This window comes from Oncorhynchus gorbuscha, linkage group LG15 (assembly GCF_021184085.1).
Source record: "Oncorhynchus gorbuscha isolate QuinsamMale2020 ecotype Even-year linkage group LG15, OgorEven_v1.0, whole genome shotgun sequence".
NCBI classification, from domain to species: domain Eukaryota; kingdom Metazoa; phylum Chordata; class Actinopteri; order Salmoniformes; family Salmonidae; genus Oncorhynchus; species Oncorhynchus gorbuscha.
The window spans coordinates 66,081,678-66,100,701 of record NC_060187.1 but is presented as its reverse complement, the minus strand read 5'-3'; the positions used below and the strand labels follow the sequence as shown (position 1 = coordinate 66,100,701).

Here is a 19,024-nt window from a genome sequence, read left to right as displayed (position 1 = left end):
AGACTTTTGTTGCGACACAAGGTAAGGGTGAAAGTTGAAGGGTATGTTGTCAACATGGCATTAGTGCAAAACATGGATTATTAACCACCAAATGTTCGGTGTTTCACTCACTCCAAAGAAATATATTGCATTCAACGACCTACAGAAGTGAAATGTCTACGAGCTTCAACAAACTCGACTATAGAGTCGCAGCACAACGAAAAATACTGTATCGATATTGTGAGGTAAGCAAGCCAACTTGGTAGTTAGTAAAATATGGCTCTAAATGGTATGACCTGCAAGCATCCTTCTATGCACAAATTGCATGGGCCCTCTGTGACTGGCTTCATTGTCCAAATGTTCCTCAATGAAATGCTTTGAAGAGAATTGGACTTTCAGTGTATATACCCCAACCCTGGCTAGTTGTTTGTTTTTGTTACGTGTGTTACTGCATCCAATGTTTTCATTGTGAAGAAGTTAGTCCACCACTAGCATTACACTTGACTTATTTTGATTAACTTGCCTGTGTTCACTGCCTTGTTTCCCCAGGTCTCGGGACTATGACGGTTTTGTGTCCTCCCTGCTTCTCCCTGAGGATGCCCAACGCTCCTCACTGGCCCTGAGGGCCTTCAATGTCGAGCTGGCTCAGGCAGGTATTCCAGCAAGCTCAGTACTGAGTACCCTTGACTTGTTCCACATTTTGTGTTACAGCCTGAATTCAAAATGGAATATTAGCAGGCTTCCAGCCCACAGAGAATATTTTTTAAATATTTAAATATCACTCATCGTAACACAATACTTCATAATGACAAAGGGAAAATATTTTTTCAAATGCATTTAAAATTCAATACAGAAATATCTCATTTACATAAGTATTCACACCACTGAGTCAATAGTTTGTAGAAGCACCTTTGGCAGCGATTACAACCCAGTCTTTCTGGGTAAGTCTCTAAGAGCTTTGAACACCTGGACGCAGCCACCACCATGCTTGCAAATATGAAGAATGGAACTCCGTGACGTGTTGTTAAATATGCCCCAAATATAACACTTTTTATTCAGGACATAAGGGTAATTTCTTTGCCACATTTTTTGCAGTTTTACTTTAGTGCCTTATTGCAAACAGGATGCCTGTTTTGGAATATATTTATTGGGTACAGGCTTCCTTTGTTTCACTCTTGTCAATTAGGTTAGTATTGTGGAGTAACTACAATGTTGTTGATCCATCCTCCATTTTCTCCTATCACAACCATTAAACTCTGTAATGGTTTTAGTCACCATTGGCCTCATGGTGAAATCCCTGAGCGGTTTACGTCCTCTCCGGCAACTGAATTAGGAAGGACACCTGTATCTTTCTAGTGACTGGGGGTATTGATACACCATCCAAAGTGTAATTAATAACTTCACCATGCTCAAAAGGATTTTCAATGTCTGCTTTTTTAAATGTTTTGCCATCTACCAATAGGTGCCCTTCTTTGCAAGGCATTGGAAAACCTCCCCGGTCTTTGTGGTTGAAATTCACTGCTTGACTAAGAAACCTTAGTTATCTGTATGTGTGTGGTAGAGAGATGAGGTAGTCATTCAAAAATCATGTTAAACACTTATTGCACACAGTGAGTCCATGCAACTTATGTGACTTGTTTAATACATTTTTAACCCTGAACTTATTTTGGCTTGCCATAAGAAATGGGTTGAATGCTTATTGACTCAATACATTTCAGGTTTTTATTTTGTATTAATTTGTAAATGTTTAGAAAAACATAATTCCACTTTGACATTATGGGGTATTGTGTGTTGGCCAGTGACCAAAGAATCTCAATTTAATCCAATTTAAATTCAAGCTGTAACACAAAATATGTAAAGAGTTGAGGGGTGTGAATACTTTCTGAAGGCGCTGAATGAATATACAGTGGGGAGAACAAGTATTTGATACACTGCTGATTTTGCAGGTTTTCCTACTTACAAAGCATTTATCATAGGTACACTTCAACTGTGAGAGACGGAATCTAAAACAAATCCAGAAAATCACATTTGTATGATTTTTAAGTAATTAATTAGAATTTTATTGCATGACATAAGTATTTGATACATCAGAAAAGCAGAACTTAATATTTGGTACAGAAACCTTTGTTTGCAATTACAGAAATCATACGTTTCCTGTAGTTCTTGACCAGGTTTGCACACACTGCAGCAGGGATTTTGGCCCACTCCTCCATACAGACCTTCTCCAGATGTTTCGGGGCTGTCGCTGGACAATACGGACTTTCAGCTCCCTCCAAAGATTTTCTATTGGGTTCAGGTCTGGAGACTGGCGAGGCCACTCCAGGACCTTGAAATGCTTCTTATGGAGCTACTCCTTAGTTGCCCTGGCTGTGTGTTTCGGGTTGTTGTCATGCTGGAAGACCCAGCCACGACCCATCTTCAATGCTCTTACTGAAGGAAGGAGGTTGTTGGCCAAGATCTCGCGATACATGGCCCCATCCATCCTCCCCTCAATACGGTGCAGTCGTCCTGTCCCCTTTGCAGAAAAGCATCCCCAAAGAATTATGTTTCCACCTCCATGCTTCACGGTTGGGATGATGTTCTTGTGGTTGTACTCATCCTTCTTCCTCCAAACACGGCGAGTGGAGTTTAGACCAAAAAGCTCTATTTTTGTCTCATCAGACCACATGACCTTCTCCCATTCCTCCTCTGGATCATCCAGATGGTCATTGGCAAACTTCAGACTGGGCTGGACATGCGCTGGCTTGAGCAGGGGGACCTTGCGTGAACTGCAGGATTTTAATCCATGACGGCGTAGTGTGTTACTAATGGTTTTCTTTGAGACTGTGGTCCCAGCTCTCTTCAGGTCATTGACCAGGTCCTGCCGTGTAGTTCTGGGCTGATCCCTCACCTTCCTCGTGATCATTGATGCCCCACGAGGTGAGATCTTGCATGGAGCCCCAGACCGAGGATGATTGACCGTCATCTTGAACTTCTTCCATTTTCTAATAATTGCGCCAACAGTTGTTGCCTTCTCACCAAACTGCTTGCCTATTGTCCTGTAGCCCATCCCAGCCTTGTGCAGGTCTACAATTGTATCCCTGATGTCCTTACATAGCTCTCTGGTCTTGGCCATTGTGGAGAAGTTGGAGTCTGTTTGATTGAGTGTGTGGACAGGTGTCTTTTATACAGGTAACGAGTTCAAACAGGTGCAGTTAACACAGGTAATGAGTGGAGAACAGGAGGGCTTCTTAAAGAAAAACTAACAGGTCTGTGAGAGCCAGAATTCTTACTGGTTGGTAGGTGATCAAATACTTATGTCATGCAATAAAATGCAAATTAATTACTTTACAAATGTGATTTTCTGGACTTTTGTTTTAGATTCCGTCTCTCACAGTTGAAGTGCACAGATGATAAAAATGACAGACCTCTACATGATTTGTAAGTAGGAAAACCTGCTAAATCAGCAGTGTATAAAATACTTGTTCTCCCCACTGTATATGCATATATTGGAAATGATGAAACTATAATCCTCAATGGGGTGGTCATACAGTGGGGCAAAAAAGTATTTAGTCAGCCACCAATTGTGCATGTTCTCCCACTTAAAAAGATGAGAGGCCTGTAATTTTCATCATAGGTACACTTCAACTATGACAGACAAAATGAGGGGGAAAAAAATCCAGAAAATCACATTGTAGGATTTTTAATGAATTTATTTGCAAATTATGGTGGAAAATAAGTATTTGGTCACCTACAAACAAGCAAGATTTCTGGCTCTCACAGACCTGTAACTTCTTCTTTAAGAGGCTCCTCTGTCCTCCACTCGTTACCTGTATTAATTGCACCTGTTTGAACTTGTTATCAGTATAAAATACACCTGTCCACAACCTCAAACAGTCACACTCGCCTATGGCCAAGACCAAAGAGCTGTCAAAGGACACCAGAAACAAAATTGTAGACCTGCGCCAGGCTGGGAAGACTGAATCTGCAATAGGTAAGCAGCTTGGTTTGAATAAATCAACTGTGGGAGCAATTATTAGGAAATGGAAGACATAAAAGACCACTGATAATCTCCCTCGATCTGGGGCTCCACGCAAGAACTCACCCTGTGGGGTCAAAATGATCACAAGAACGGTGAGCAAAAATCCCAGAAGCACACGGGGGGACCTAGTGAATGACCTGCAGAGAACTGGAACCAAAGTAACAAAGCCTACCATCAGTAACACACTACGCCGCCAGGGACTCAAATCCTGCAGTGCCAGACGTGTCCCCCTGCTTAAGCCAGTACATGTCCAGGCCCGTCTGAAGTTTGCTAGAGCGCATTTGGATGATCCAGAAGAAGATTGGGAGAATATCATATGGTCCGATGAAACAAAAATAGACTCAACTCGTCGTGTTTGGAGGACAAAGAGTGCTGAGTTGCAACCAAAGAACACCATACCGAGACACGTGATGCCGCGGAGCTGAGCAGACGTTGACAAACCGAGCTCTTCAAATTTATTCTATTTTTACCTAAATAACAACGTTGAAACAATATTCTAACATTGGCTGATAAATTGTCAAGTACTTACCTTCCCAAAGAGCCATGGACCTCCGACCGAGAGGCAAGAAGGACGACCAAAACGTTGTTGATTCCCAAGATAACGATAATGCTACAGCTAGCAAGATTAGCATTAGCCCTCACAACTCAGACGACAGTTCCAGACTGTTGCTCTCAGCAGCCTCTTGCGAGCCTGCCGACATGCTGGCTACTCTCCTCTGGGAAATTCAGGATGGTAACAGAGGTCTTTCTCTGAAAATCGATAAGAAATCGGCTGAACTCCATTCTTCCATTGACGACCTGAAATCCTCCATGAATGATCTCCTTTTGAGAACGACTGAGGCAGAGCTGCGCATTAGCACAGTTGAAGATGCCATCGCTTGACATTACCAGGTCTTGACACAACTGCAAAAGGACAATGCCTACCTCAAAAACAAAGTAGATCAGATGGAGAATCAGAGTAGACGTAGTAATATCCGTGTGGTGGGATTGAAAGAGGACAGCGAGGGCCGTGACCCGGTCCGTTTCTTCACTCAATGGATCCCGGAGGTCCTAGGCATAACCAACATCACCAAGCCGCTGGAAATCAAACGCGCCCACAGAACATCAGCGCCGAAACCCCGGCCAGATGAGCCCCCAAGAGCCGTCCTGATCAGGTTCCTCCGTTTCCAAGACAGAGAGAAGATACTGCAACTCGCAAAAGCCAAAGGGGACATCGCCATCGATGGGAAGAGGGTCAGCCTTTTTCCCGGATATGAGTGCGGACCTCGCCAGACGCCGCAAGCAGTTCAGACCTGCCGCCAAAGCACTGAAGGAGAAGAACATCACCGGCTACCTCATCCACCCTGCGCGGATGAAAGTTCAGTACAAAGGCCGAAGCCATCTCTTCAACACACCGGGAGAAGTGCACACTTTTCTCAAAGAACTGAGCAACGTCTGAGTCTGAGCCAGGACGGTCTCTCTGGGGGATAAAATGCAGTTCGTTTGTTTTCTCTTATCCGGATTGAACTGCTGGTATCTCCTGGTCACTTTAAATTGATTTGTACATTTTCAACTAACCGTATCTTCCCGGGGTGAGTTCTATTACATTTACAGGAGAGTATATTTTGGTTTAGTCCATATCTACTGGGCGAAGCAATAAGTGGGTTTAGGCCCACTGCTTTCCCCCTCATTTATGTTAATCTTTCGTAAAGAGACTCAAGCAGCCCTTACCATGGGCAGTAAATATTCAGCCATAAATATCTATTCTCAACGTTTGTTTTCAATTTAGAGAGCTCGCAGATTTTAGTTTACACCAAGGTTTAGCTAGTAAGAGCAAGATGGAAAGCGAGCAGCAACGTATCTCTACAAGTGTATTCATGTTTGATTGTTGGGACTGTTGTTCTAGTCTGACAATCGGGGTGGGTGGGATTTTTATTATTATAATTTTTTTCTTCCTTTTTTCTATGTTTATTGTTTCCTTCTTAAAGAGACACACAGGTCACTTTTGTGCTCAAACCAAAGTTGAAACATTTCCTAATTATCTGCATATGATAGATTTCTATTCAGTTACATATTTGAAACCCAACCCATGCTTAATCCACTAAAATATGTCGCATTCAACATAAAAGGTCTTAACAGCCCGATTTAAAAGGAAAAGAGTCTATACATACCTTAAGAAATTAAAGGCTGACATTGTGTTTTTACAAGAAACACATCTTACAGCCAGTGAACACAGGAAATTGAAGAGGGAATGGGTAGGACAAGTTTTTGCATCCTCTTTTAACTCCAAAGCAAGAGGAACTGCAATTTTGATAAGTAGACACATCCCCTTCTGTGTCAACAACACCATCTCTGATCCCTCTGGCAGGTTTGTTTTGGTGCAGGGGCATATGTTTTGAGTCTTGGACCCTATTGAATATTTATGCTCCAAACTTCGATGACCATATGTCTATTCAGAATGTCTTCCTTCAGGTTGCTCAAGCACCACCAGGATGGCTACTGGTTGGAGGAGATTTTAATTTTCGCTTCTGATAAACCCTCACTTCTTACCAAAGCCGGCAAGCTCACCATGTCATTCATGAAAGATCTCAATTTACTAGACATCTGGAGACAGTTGCACCCACAGGATAGGGACTACTCTTTTTATTCACACCCACACAAGACACACACACGCATAGATAACTTTTTACTTTCGACACAACTGTTTCATAGAGTGTTAGATGTCGAGTATCTCCCCAGATTGCTTAGTGACCATTCTCCTCTGGTATTATCAATCTCCATTCCTACCAAGGTAAATGGAGCATATAGATGGAGACTAAATTCTACACTTCTAAAGCAACCTGAATTTTGTGCATTCATCAAAGAGCAGATCAATATTTTTACTTTGACAAACAAACCCTCTGCTCCTGACAGCTTCATTCTTTGGGACACATTGAAGGCCTACCTGAGGGGACAGATTATTTCCTATACTAAAGGGCTGAAGAAAAAACATGGTGCGGAACTGAGTGCTCTTGAATCTGAAATCTCCGAGCTAGAGAAAACCTACCAAAGAGGCCCGACTAAAGATCTATACAGGCTTTTGGTAAATAAAAAACTTAAATATAATATTCTGAACACATATCAAGCTGAAAGTGCCATCACTAAATCAAAACAGTGTTATTATGAGCTTGGAGAGAAAGCTCACAAAGTATTGGCATGGCAACTGAAAGCAGAGGAAAGTAAGAGGACAAGTAATGCCATAGAAACTCTCACTAAAGAGATCTTTCGACCCTACTGAAATTAATAATACTTTTAAGAAATACTATGAAGACCTCTACACTTCCCAATCAAGCGATGATCTATCAGAGATGGACTCCTTTCTCTCCTCTCTCAACCTCTCATGCCTGTCAGGGGAAGACAGTGAGCGCCTGAGTGATCACTTCTCAGTCCCTGAAATGTTGGAGGCCATTAAATCCTTACCTTCTAATAAATCTCTTGGGGAGGATGTCTTCCCTCCAGAGTTCTATAAATAATTTAGGGAGCTGTTGGTCCCCTACCTTATGGAGGTACTTAAAAAAGCCAGAGAAGACAACTGCTTTCCAGAGTCCTTCTCTCAAGCAGTGATTACTGTAATCCACAAGAAAGGGAAAAACCCGCTAAAGTGCGCCTCCTATAGACCAATCTCTCTCCTTAACACAAATTGTAAACTGGTCACCAAGATGCTATCTAAGAGACTGGAGTCATGTCTTCCCCTGTTGGTCAACCCATATCAGACTGGCTTCATAATTAATAGATTGTCCTCCAATAATCTCAGAAGGTTCTTTGATATAATTCACCTTGCTAACAAAAACAAAATACCTAGTGTCGCAGTCTCCCTCGATGCTGAAAAGGCCTTTGATAGGGTTGAATGGCCATACCTCTTTCACGTTTTGGAAAAGTTCGGTTTAGGTACCGTGTTTGTAAATTTGATAAAATCACTCTACAAATCTCCTAAAGCTAGGATTGCTACCAATGGGATTACTTCCTCCTCTTTCCCTCTTTATAGGGGGAACAGACAAGGTTGCCCAATTAGCCCCCACCTCTGCCCTCGCCATCGAACCGTTGACTGAGGCTATTAGAACGTGCCCTGACATACATGGCTTTGAGGTGGGCCCCCATACCCATAAATTATCACTCTTTGCGGACGACCTTATCTTATTCCTAACAAACCCAGAACACCCCCTCTCTCACTTGCAGATCCTACTACAGTGTTATAGTTCTATCTCTGGATATAAGGTCAATCTCGATAAAAGCTAAATCTTACCGTTGTCTGTCTTTGACCATCATACCATCAAACACAAGTTTCCTTTTAGATGGTCGCCTATGGGCTTCACATATTTGGGCATAATGGTGGATGGTAATCTGAACAACCTCTATAAACTCAATCTGGCCAGTTTGTTGTAAAAGGTGGAGGTTGACCTTTGTAAATGGATGGACTTACCTCTCACTCTACTGGGTAGAATCAATGTAATTAAAATATATGTCCTGCCCAGGTTTCTATATCTGTTTCAATCTCTCCCTATCCCTGTTCCCGCAGCATTTTATTCCTCTCTCGACAAGCTGACCAGACGGTTTATCTGGCACGGCAAAACCCCTAGGGTTGGCCTGGATAAACTGACCCTTGATTACAGTCAAGGGAGCTTAAACCTCCCCAATTTTAGAATGTACTACTGGGCTGCACAGTCTAGGTTTCTGGCTCAGAGGTTTGACAATGGTCTCTCTCCCTCATGGTTGAACATTGAAAAGCTTGAGGTAAATGATGACACTGGGGCAGATCTGTTTTACAAATGGGACAGAAAATCTATAAAAACCATCACAGACAACCCTTTAATCATACACTCTGTCCTGGCATGGTGCAAACTGCATGAGCTGTTCGGACGAGGGGGATTCCTTTCCCCTAAAACCCCTTTATGGAACAATAGATTGATCCCTATGTTTTTCCAGAATAGTAACTTTAGACCATGGTCTGATAAGGGGGATCACTCTTCTGGAACATTGTTACGAGGAGGGAGTTCATATGTCTTTTGATCAGCTGAAACAGAAATACCACTTGCCTAACAGGGACTTCTTTAGCTACCTACAACTACGAAACTTTATTAAGGTGACTCTCAAGGGACAATGGAACCTACCTAAGATGTCACCTATTGAACAACTCTGCCACGCAGACCAACGACTGTTCAAGACCATTTCCCGTGTTTACAATGCTCTTATGTCAAGATTAACACTGCCTGGGCTAGATAAACCCCGACTTAGATGGGAGAGAGATCTGGGTATTGATCTTGATGAGGATCTATGGAGTGACTTATGCAGGGATGGGGTTACATCCACATTGAACTCCAGATACAGACTGATCCAGTTTAATTTCCTCCATCAGCTCTATATCACCCCATCTAGACTGCACGGGTTCAACCCAGATATCTCCTCCCTATGTTTTAGATGTGGCTCAGATGAAGGAACATTCCTCCATTCCACTTGGCAGTGTTCAAAACTACACTGTTTCTGGCAGGGGGTATGCGATACCATATCCTCAATTCACGGGGTTGCATTCCCTTTAGACCCGGAGGTCTGCCTACTGGGTAACTTTACTAACACCAATCTTAGGCAAAGCCATACTATAAAGCTAACAGAAATATTGCTAGCGATTGCCAAGAAATGTATTGCCTTGAAATGGAAATTGGATTCCTCCCTGCCAGTTGCAATGTGGCTTTCGGAAGTTAATAGTTGTATCCCTTTGGAGAAAATCACTTACTGCTTGAGGAATAAGTTAAAGACATTTTACAGAATTTGGCAACCTTTTATTGACTATATGGAGAATCTCCCCCCACATCTCATTGATTGAATCTATATATAAATCCTCACATAATGTTTCACACGTAATGTATATTATGTAGCCTACGGCAGGTGATCCAAAGTCTCGTTATTTGTAAAATATTTTTTTATTGTTTTTTTATTTATTATTGTATGTTTGTTTATATAACTATAATTATAATTTATTTTTGTTACGTTCGTCTGTTACTGTCACTTTGTCCTATCGTTGTCTAATATCTTTTCACTTTTGTTTTGAATGTTCCTAATTGGAAAATGCAAAAATAAAATATATATATATTTTTTATTTTAAATAAAAGAACACCATACCTACTGTGAAGCATGGGGGTGGAAACATCATGCTTTGGGGCTGTTTTTCTGCAAAGGGACCAGGACGACTGATCCGTGTAAAGGAAAGAATTAATGGGGCCATGTATCGTGAGATTTTGAGTGAAAATCTCCTTCCATCAGCAAGGGCATTGAAGATGAAACGTGGCTGGGTCTTTCAGCATGACAATGATCCCAAACACACCGCCTGGGCAACGAAGGAGTGGCTTCGTAAGAAGCATTAAGGTCCTGGAGTGGCCTAGCCAGTCTCCAGATCTCAACCTAATAGAAAATCTTTAGAGGGAGTTGAAAGTCCGTGTTGCCCAGCAACAGCCCCAAAACGTCACTGCTCTAGAGGAGATCTGCATGGAGGAATGGGCCAAAATACCAGCAACAGTGTGTGAAAACCTTGTGAAGACTTACAGAAAAAGTTTGACCTCTGTCATTGCCATCAAAGGGTATATAACCAAGTATTGAGATTAACTTTTGTTATTGACCAAATACTTATTTTCCACCATAATTTGCAAATAAATTCATTAAAAATCCTACAATGTGAATTTCTTGATTTATTTTTCTTCTCATTTTGTCTGTCATAGTTGAAGTGTACCTATGATAAATTACAGGCCTCTCATATTTTTAAGTGGGAGAACTTGCACAATTGGTGGCTGACTAAATACTTTTTTTGCCCCACTGTATGTCCAATACTTGTCCAGAGCTACGTGTTGATGTTCAGGCATCCTGCTATTGAAGATAATTCTGTTATGTCTAGAATAACACATCAACCTATAGACCTAGATATGAACATGGATAACAGTGAGGGAAGGGTCTAGTAAAGCAATACATTTTTTGTGCAACTCTATATGCCTAACAGTTTAAACTCATTCAATGAAGTCTTCTGAAAGGGATTGAGAAAACCCTGGTTTTTTGTTTCTCTCCAAGGTGAAGGACTCTGTTTCCCAGAAGACTATAGGTCTGATGCGGATGCAGTTCTGGAAGACTACAGAGGAGGAGATCTACAGGGACGACCCCCCCCCCCAGTGCAGCCTGTCAGTGCAGAACTATGGAGGGTCTGTCTGGAGTAGACGTCTTCTGTTTTCATTTTCAATGCTGGATTTTCAACTGCGGCTATTACAGTCGACTGTATATCGTTTGGACTTTGCATATAGCCTGGTTTCTTCCTAGGTTCTGGCCTTTCTAGGGAGTTTTTCCTAGCCACCGTGCTTCTACACCTGCATTGCTTGCTGTTTTTGGTTTTAGGCTGGGTTTCTGTACAGCACTTTGAGATATCAGCTGATGTAAGAAGGACTTTATAAATCAATTGTATTTGATGCATAGCATTAAACAGCTTTTCCAATGCATTTGATGTGTACTGTTTTAAACATCTTCAAATATCTCCTTTTGCAGGCGTTGAAGAAACCCTACCTGACAAAGAGGTGGATGCTTAGGATAATCTCTGAGAGAGTAAGCAAATGTTGCATTTTAGGTCATGGATTTGTGTGGAATCAATTCTAGTTCCGTTTAATTTATTTGATATATGTCTCTATTGTTGCCAACAGGAGAAAGACATGGAAGACAGAGCTTATAGAAACCTCCAGGAGTTGGAGGCCTATTCAGACAATACCCAGTCCTCACTACTGTACCTTCTCCTGGAGAGTTTAGGTGAGCAGGTATGTGTGTTTTGTGCTTGACTCCACTGACTGAAGAGTGTACAGCATGTGCATTGTTCTGTTCCCGAGGGGGGGGGGTGCAATTAACTTCCCAGTGTTCAAGTACCTCTTTTAGAAATGATGAGGATCGTGCTTGCCAATGCAGCACATTGACTAAAATGAGAAAGATGAGAATTGCAGCCACCGACTGGAACATTGCCGGGAACTTTAATTGTGCCTTGTTTAATGATACCATGTCCGCCATGGTGTTACAGAGCGCTCTATGCATAATTGCACTTTGAAAATGCCATCAGAATGAATCAATATAGCCACTGATCTCCAGTAGATTTTTGTTGAAAGGCTGGACAACAGAAACTACCCATAATTTCCCCTCTACATGAAATGAATGACTGATTATTTTTAATTAACAAAAAATGTTTTTAACCTTTTATTTAACTAGGCAAGTCAGTTAAGAACAAATTCTTATTTTCAATGACGGCCTAGGAACAGTGGGTTAACTGCCTGTTCAGGGGCAGAATGACAGACCTTGTCAGCTCGAGGATTTGAACTTGCAACCTTTCGGTTACTAGTCCAACGCTCTAACCACTAGGCTACCCTGCCGCCCCATTATGACTCTGCTCCTTCCCTATTTGGAAGAATCCTGACAGGAACAGTCACATTATATTGTGGATGTACAGTGCATTCTGAAAGTTTTCAGACCCCTTAACTTTTTCCACATGTTACTTTACAGCCTTATTTTAAAATGCATTAAATAAAAATGTTCCTCCTCAATCTACACACATAATGACAGTGAAAACGTCCATATTTATAAAAACAAATAAACAGAAATACCTTATTTAGATAAGTAGTCAGACTCTTTGCTATGAGAGGTGAAATTGAGCTCAGGGTCATCCTGTTTCCATTTGTCATCCTTGAGATGTTTTGACAACTTGATTGGAGTCCACCTGTGGTAAATTCAATTGATTGGACATGATTTGGAAAGGCAGACACCTGTCTATATAAAGGTCCCACAGTTGACAATGCATGTCAGAGCAAAATTGTCTGTAGAGCTCCGACACGTGATTGTGACATGGCACAGATATGGGGAACGGTACCAAACATTTCTGCAGCATTGAAAGTCCCTAAGAACACAGTGGCCTCCATTATTCTTAAATGGAAGAAGTTTGGAACCACCGAGGCTCTTCCTAGAGCTGGCCGCCCAGCCAAACTGAGCAATCGGGGAAAAGGGCCTTGGTCAGGGAGGTGACCAAGAACCCGATGGTCACTCTGACAGAGCTCCAGAGTTCATCTGTGGAGATGGGAGAACCTTTCAGAAGGACAACCATCTCTACAGCACTCCACCAATCGGGCCTTTATGGTAGAGTGGCCAGACGGAAGCCGCTCATCAGAAGGCACATGACAGCTCGCTTGGAGTTTGCCAGAAGGCACCTAAAGACTCTCAGACCATGAGAAACAAGATTCTCTGTTCTGATGAAACTAAGATTGAACTCTTTCATATGAATGCCAAGCGTCACGTCTGGAGGAAACCTGGACAAAATCCCTACGGGGAGGTTTTCTGTGTCAAGGACTGGGAGACCAGTCCGGATCGAAGGGAAGATGAATGGAGCAAAGTGCAGAGATCCTTGATGAAGACCTGCTCCAGACTACTCAGCACCTTAGACTGGGGTGACGGTTCACCTTCCAACAGGACCATGACCCCAAGCACACAGCCAAGACAACGCAGGAGTGGCTTCGGGACAAGGCTCCGAATGTCCTTGTGGCTCGGCCAGAGCCTGGACTTGAACCCGATTGAACATCTCTGGAGAGACCTGAAAAGAGCTGTGCAGCGATGCTCCCCATCCAACCTGACAGAGCTTGAGGATCTGCAGAGAAGAATGGGAGAAACTTCCCAAATACAGGTGTGCCAAGCTTGTAGCGTCATACCCAAGAAGACTCGAGGCTATAATCGCTGCCAAAGGTTCTTCAACAAAGGGTCTGAATACTTATGAAATATTACATTTACATCAAACATTTCTGAAAACCTTTATTTGCTTTATCAGTATGGGGTATTGTGTGTAGATTGAGGAAAAAACAACAATTTAATCAATTTTAGAATAAGGCTGTAACGTAACAAAATGTAGCAAATCAAGGGGTCTGTATACTTTCCTGAATGCCTTGAATACAAAATAATGATTACTTATGCAGATTGTTTTATGACTTGAGAGGGAGACTTAGAAGCAGGTCCAGCTGTATTCACTTGCGCGATTAATTAAGTGGCATTTCTGCATCGCAAGTACCTGCGTTTCTGTCAATCATTTGCATGTTTTTTTGTGGAATGTCATTATTTTGTCCCCCTCTGCAAAGGAACCTGTCACACTTGTTCCAGTCTAATTGACTAGAAGAGACATCTGACTCAAAGCCTCAACCTGTTTCAAGTACTGGGCACTCTGCATGAAAGCATTTCCCAGTTATTAATATCAAAGTGTGTGCACTTCATTGTTGTGATAAATGATGTATACAAGAGAACAGTCTCTGCTTAAGGTTTTAGCATGGCCCAGTCAATCAAAAACAGTAACTATGTTTGAGGTAAACTAGAAGACAAATTCTTCTTGTACCTAGACAAAGTGTATTTTATACAATAGTTTTTTTTTTTTTTTAAAAAGGGGTACAATGTTTTAACTTGAGTTATTTTCTGCCTTCTCTGATTCCCTTTGTGTGGTGTTTTTTGTCCAGGTGTGAAAGATGTCCATGCTGATCATGCTGCCAGCCATATTGGTAAGGCCCAGGGGATCGTGATGTGCCTAAGAGCCACGCCCTACAACAGCAGCAGACGCAAAGTCTACCTACCTATGGACATCTGCATGCTGGTGAGTGACCATATCTGCAACAGAGGTATCAAAATGATGACTTTCCTGCTAGTGACGTTTGGTACAGATGGATGCCATTCCTGATCTATCTCAGGCCTTTATGTCACATGATATTCCTGCTAGACCGGTTTGGCATTATCAACACAGTGAGGGAGTGTGTCACTACTCCAAATGAAGTATGCCAGAGGCACAGTTATAATGAAACCCCATGACAAATGCACTGGCTGTAGTTACAAGTCAAATTCACAGCTTTGTCTGATCCATCTGTCAACAAGGCCTCTGAGCCACAGCTGGAGTGACAGGGGACTGTGTGCAGCTGGTTTATGATGTGACATCAGGAGATGTTTTTACCCCTACTAGTCCAGTGTGTGTGACATTAGTGACCTCGTCAGGTTTGTGGAGGCCTCCAGGTCATTTGCCTATCAAGATTGTTTTGGCACCTGGGGGCGCTATTGTAACATCATAAAGGTCTAGTTCTGAGCACAATTGAAGCTCCCTAGAGTTTCCCCCTACAGTCCATCTATGATTCACCCCCCCACATTAAAGCTCGCTAAAGCCTGGTGGGTTTTCTCCACTTTCTGTGTCATTAAGGGACAGTGAGTGCTTTGCAATTTCCCAATTATTTTCATCCGGTCATAAGTTAATTGCTCTGGTCGGAAGCAGAAGGGACTGTTGGTGTCCAGGGGTTTAACTACTGCAGCCTCTGTCTGTGGTGATGTTACCTTTTATACAGGCTTTGGCATTGGACCCTCTGTATGTTTGTGCTTTGTTGTTGCTCCCATTGCTTGACAACAGCTTCTAGCCGAGCTAATAACTTGCAATACCAAGCTTCATTGCATTCAAATAGTATTGAAGTTCCCTGACTTGATTGTTTAGTTTGTCAAGCTAACATGTGTAGCAGCATGTCTACAGACACCGACTGCCTTGTGTTTTTAGGCAATACAAAACTCCTTGTCCTCATTATTGTTAAACTATATCAAACTAAACTCCTTATTTGTATAATAAGATTCAGATTACCCGTTATATATTTTTTTTTTCAGTCAAATCATCCGACTTCTACTCAGTTTCTAAACAACTTCTGTCTATCAGGGGGCTGACCTGAGGCCAACAGTTTAAAGGAGAAGGAACAGATCTGACAATAGCTATACATGCCGTGAATAATGAAGATCATTATCGGGAGCTTCACTTTATTCGCCCCATTTAGAGACCATATGCTCTCAGCATGAGCAATTGGTTCGCTCGGCTAGATTAGTGGTTTGAAGGAACAAATCTCTCCTGTGTGAATAAGTGGTGTGAACAAAGGTGTGTGTCACCACCAGCACAGAGCCTCCCAGGCCAGGAGGACTTCATCCGAGGAAGCCGGGAACAGAATGTGAGAGACGTGGTATATGACATTGCCAGCCAAGCCCACGTACACCTACAACACGTACGTACCCTTATGAAATTAGGACAGTGTTCCTCCAATGTTATTTGATGGGCTGTTCTTGCTGAACAGTTTTACTGCTTTAAAAACTCCAGTCTTCAATAAGATTTGATTCAATTACATTTTTCATCCAGTCCTGGTAAAAAAAAAAAAAAATGTAGGGCTCTGACTGTGTTCTCATGTGGCATCAGTCGTTTTCTCTAATGGTTACTACAATGCGCTTTTTTTACCCGTACGACACACACTACCGTTCAAAGGTTTGGAGTCACTTAGAAATGTCCTTGTTTTTGAAAGAAAAGCTACTGTTTTGTCCATTTTAAAAGAACATCAAATTGATCAGAAATACAGTGTATACATTGTTAATGTTGTAAATGACTATTGTAGCTGGAAACGGCAGGTTTTTTTAATGGAATATCTCCATATGCGTACAGAGGCCCATTATCAGCAACCATCACTCCTGTGTTCCAATGGCACGTTGTGTTAGCTAATCTAAGTTTATCATTTTAAAAGGCTAATTGATCATTAGAAAACCCTTTTGCAATTGTTAGCACAGCTGAAAACTGTTCTGATTAAAGAAGCAATAAAACTGGCCTTTAGACTAGTTGAGTATCTGGATCATCAGCATTTGTGGGTTCAATTACAGGCTCAAAATGGCCAGAAACAAAGGACTTTCTTCTGAAACTAGTCAGTCTATTCTTGTTCTGAGAAATGAAGGCTATTCCATGGGAGAAATTGCCAAGAACCTGAAGATCTCGTACAACGCTGTGAATGCCAAATGTTTGCAAGGCTGTAATTGCTGCAATCGAGAATTCTTTGTTGAAAGCAAAGTTTGAAGGACACAATTTATTATTTAAATTAAAAATAATTATTTATACCTTTATATCCTCAACCTTTATAACCACAACGTCTTGACTATTTCCTATTCATTTTGCAACTAATTTCAAGTCTGTTTTCCATGAAAACAAGGACATTTGAGTGACCCCAAACTTTTGAACGGTAGTGTACTTAATCAATTAACGTTGGTGATACTTGTAACTTTGTTTTATTGTGAGCTTTGAGTTAAAAAAAATAGTTTTGAGTTTGTACAGAAAAGGGATTGAAAAGAGAAGCAGTCCGAAATTAAGTAGCTACTGGTGTTTTATATGCGCGTCATTGATTTTGTATGTCTACAGACCTTCATCTGTTATAAAACAGATTATAGCTTTATTAGCCTGTGTTGGTCATTTTACTCAGTTTGAACCTTTTTGTCTCCACAGGCCAGATCATTCAGCAAGAACATACCAGCTTCCCTGCCTTCCCTGCCTTCCTCCAAACGGTGGGTTGTTGTTATTATTATAAGAATGATTAGCATTTATTGGGTTAGGTTGTGGTCACTGTGACTGATGTAACATCATGAAAAGGGTCATATTTTGTAAAGCGTTGACCAAAGATAAGACTCGTGAACTGATCTATGGGGCTTCTTTAGTCTTGGCACCAGGGAAGAGACCAGGTCTGTGTGTTAGTTTCACTTCGTTCTCTTATCATTCGATTATTTTTTTTTTTTTTCATGAATCCTCCAATCAGGTTCATCTGAACCTAGGTAAGGAGGAGCAGCATCTGTTGAGCGATCCTTTCTCCTCCTCAACCACCTCCCAATATCCTGACATGGATGTCTAGCCTATCCCTCCCTCCCATCACAGCACGCTCCCCATCAGTTGGCCAGACAGACCTTTTTAATGCTCCCAATTTAAATCGCACCAGACAGACCACCAAGGGACTGCATTATGGGCTCTTACCACTGGCACTCTCAAAAGCAGTCTGATTCCCACAGAGAAGGGGCATGAAAGAGGGCAATAAAGGAACGGCAGAGCTTATTAACCAGAGCCTTGAGAATGACGCCACGGTGAAGAATTTGAGGTAGACAAATGCCCCGCATCGTGTGTTTTATGTTTTGAAGGGTGGATGGTCACAATGCGTCTAGGGCAAAGAGGAATCACTTTCCTGGGCTCAGATAATGCTCACACTAGCTACCACATGTAGAGAATAAGGACTGACACAGTGTGTTGATGCTGTGGATGCTGTTTCCCTCTCTCTGGCTGCTGTTCTAGGTGGTGCTGGAGGACTACCTTCAAAGGGTGCGGCGGGTAAACTTTGATGTGTTCCATCCCAGCCTACAGAAAAGAAACCCACTGATCCCCATCCAGCTTTATATTCGCTCCTGGAAGAAGACCTATTGACCTGTATGGTGGGACCTTATCGTTTGCCCTATTGTAATTTATGCCAGGTTTAAACATCCGGTTTCCCAAAGTCCCGCTCTCGTATGTTGGTTTCTAAGTAGACCTATCTACAACAGTGGATTTCAAGAGACTCCTCCATCTATGATGTCAGCACTCCCCATAAAAGGATTCTGATCTAAAACATGCCTCTGCCATCTAAACCAGTTCACCTGTGTTATTCCCTGTTGTAGACTAGACAGCTGAGGACCACAGACAAAGATTATTGTAAAGCAATAACTACAGTACTGGAGACTGAACTGATGCCCTGATATATTGAGTATTTTCAGTAATAAATCGTGTAGCCATGTTGGTCTGTGTTTCTCTCCTTTTTAAAGCTTAAATAAAGATGTCACAACCATAATAACAGTAGTGTATGTCATTGTGAATTATGATGACATTTAAATAAAATCTAGAGCTGTTTACATGACTTAAGTGTAATTATCACTGTCATATTTGTGGAACAGGCTGTATACATTCACAACATAGCTTTTTACCAGCACAAAATTATATGGTACTGTTGCTCCTGACAACCGTTTATAGCCAAAGTAGGATGCAAGTGTGTAATTAGCGTAGTGCTTAGTTTACCAGATAATTTCTGCCTCCAGTTGATTGTTTTGATCTGGACCAGATGCCAGGTTGTAGAGTTGAAAAGAAAAGGGCCATTTTGAACAGTTTATATACATTTAGGTTTTATTCTTCAAAAG

At 41.8% G+C, this 19,024-nt stretch overlaps 1 pseudogene; it reads left to right on the top strand.

Annotated features, from left to right (window-relative positions):
- The first annotated feature begins 87 nt into the window (after positions 1 to 87).
- On the top strand, positions 88 to 18,630 carry LOC123997794 (annotated as a pseudogene).
- Positions 18,631 to 19,024: the final 394 nt, after the last annotated feature.